Raw genomic sequence first — 2,892 nt, 5'->3', positions numbered from 1 at the left:
TGCCTGGTAAAGAAGTCAGCTTGTTACTGCATGCAGATACACCAAAGAGCTGGTTTCCAGAAGGCAGTATAGGACAGCATCCAGAGGGGTTCACATGGAACAGCACCAGCCCGAGGAAGCCGGACTTTTCCAGCTCCACGGCCCTGGGTTGAGAGAGGGGTGAGAGGAAATTTGGCAGGTTTAATAGCCAGTGAATTACCTTTATAACCTTTGGAGGAGATTTCTGCCCACGTAGTGTGTAAATGACTTTGATGTCTTACCTTTGAGAGATTAGCAGAGTGTGAAAGAAAAAAAATAACTCTTCTCATAAACAAGAGAGATTTCAGACAGCCACAAAACATAGACTAGTTCAATCAGCCTGCGGACCAAATACACTACAGACCATGTCAGCAAACAAAGAACGCTGAAGCCATCAAGTCATCAGTGGCTGCCGCCACCCCTCCCCCCAGGGAAGACAAGCCTGCAGCCCGGCCTCTGCAGCCACTCACAATGGTGCACCCTGAGGGGACTCACAACAAGAAAGGACAGGACACTGGCCCTAGATGGCTAGGTGCTTGTCAAAGGAATGAATTCAATGAGCCCAAATGTTTGCTTCCTCCCATACATGGAAAAGCACTGAATTCTGTAACTTGAGATGTCTGGTTTTCTTTAGTTAACAAGTAACCTTTTATTGTTCCAACTCCATGGTCTTTGTTGTAAAGCTCCTATATATCCTGGCTCCTCCCCTACTTCTTCAGAGTAGTCTCAGAGCCATCTGAGAGGCTGTCATCTCGGGTTCCAAGGGGTTTGATTCCTTAGAAATGTCCGCCAAATAAAATGTAACTCTCAACTTTAAGGCTGTGCATGTATTTCAGTCAACAAGCCTAATGAAGGATGCCCTGACTGCAGACCACCATGTAGATGGTCCACTTCCATATACCATTTACCACTTCTCAACATGCATTCTGCTTCTCAGATTTTTTTTTCCTGCACTAAAAGACTTGACGTATCTTCTGCATAGCTACAGAATCTTTTCTCTCTAGATTACTAAATTTTTTGCCTCTGCTTGACTTATAAATAGCAGGTAATGGTGATGGAGGAGAGGGCAGGCCTTTCCTGTCCTCTGAGGACATTTCATTCCCTTCTGTTTCTTTTGCTTGACCCTGAGCCACTGAGACATAACCGAACGTCAGATTTGGACAAACCCTTAATAATCATCCAGGACAGTGTTTCCCAAAGCATGAAACATAAACTACTATTTTAAACTTACTTGAATCCCATAGTGAAAAAAATTCCCTTATTAATCCTTCTCATAAGATGAAAGAAAAATTTTCTGTCCTCAACATGTCTCCAAAATTCCTATTTTCCATAAAGATAAGTCAGGTTTCTGCTCAGAGCTCTTGTCAGACAAGAGAACCGAACTAGAATTGACACTGCCTGTTTGAAAACATTTGTTTTTCAGTTACCATCTATTTGTAAGATATTGTACTGGTTATATATTTATAGAAGCTTTTGACATTTTTATTAAAAATGGACTAAAGCAGAGTTGATCAATATATAGAAAAAATGTAAGTACATAGTACTGCAGGTGGAATGCAGCTCTGGCAAAAATCGTGAAGGTCCTGGGGACTCAGACAACTGGAGTTTGGGAAACACTCCACTCCACACCCTCTTCCTGGACAGATGAGAAAACTAAGGACAAGGGTGACAGTGACACAGGAGACCAAGCAGGGTTAGTCTCTCCCACAGAAGCAGAAAATTCACAAAAGGCATGGCCCACATTTCTATGAAACAAGAATTTTAGGATTTAAGAGGAGGTTTTTATAACAACACTGAGTCATGATGAGGGGTCTCGTGCCATTTTCAAGATAATTAAGAGTAAGATACTAAAGCTCATGTTTGGGAATTTACCCAAGTGCCACTTGCCAAAGTCATTTGGTTGATTTGAAATGGTCATTCCCCACATCGGCAAGTGAAGATCACTTACTTGTTCCCTGCCGTTAGTACTAAGCATGTCTGTGTGTGCTGTCCTGTTTTTCTAACATCAAACCATCCTTCTACCCCTAGAATAAACCATTACTGTTTACAGCACAAGCAAGAAGATAAATGATTGACAGAGCTTTACCTCTTTGAGATTTGTTCTTAGTCTAGCCCTTTACATCAACAAATATGGAGGAAAACCATGGCCAGCAGGACGCAGAATCTTCTGGCAGTTAACACACACACACATACGTACATAAATGTATATACATATACATTTCTGTGCACGTGTATTTTTGCCTATTCAAACACTCTGCTTTATTGCAGATCCAAGAATTCTGTCATTGCCTTTCCCCATCTCAGCATGCCCATGAAAAACAAAATTCATAATTGCTAGTAAGTCTTGGAAACAGGAATGCAAATTACAATAGTCCCTCCCCAGCCAGGCAAACAGGTTTTGCAAACTTCTAAATGCAATAAACTTAAATTAGTTTAAAAAAATTATTCTTCCACAAAACTATAAAGTTTGAGCTACTCAGTTTGTAGAGAAGATAAAGAAGTCCATTTATTTTTTCAATATTTTATGACTTTACGAAACAAGAAAGTTTACTCATAACCTTGCATTTAATTACTTAAAAAATATTTGGGTGCCTAGCAGGCCCCAGGAATTTTATTAGGCGTCTGGCATAAACACCATGCCATTTTCTAAGGAGAGTTAATAAAGCAGAATGAGTAACTACAGGAGACTATATGTGAAGGCAGTAGCTTTGCTGACAGTGAATGGATTTCCAGAACTACAAAACAAAGTGATGCTTTTCCATTTTCATTTCTATTTATGGAAGAAGCAGTCCTTTTCAAATCATCATTACTTAAGTAGTAAAGAAAACAAAGGCAAAAATACCCTGAAGCACATTCAGAAGAAACACTGATTTT

This window comes from Camelus dromedarius, chromosome 30 (assembly GCF_036321535.1).
Source record: "Camelus dromedarius isolate mCamDro1 chromosome 30, mCamDro1.pat, whole genome shotgun sequence".
In the NCBI taxonomy this organism is placed as follows: Eukaryota; Metazoa; Chordata; class Mammalia; order Artiodactyla; family Camelidae; genus Camelus; species Camelus dromedarius.
Note: the sequence above shows the minus strand (reverse complement) of the source record.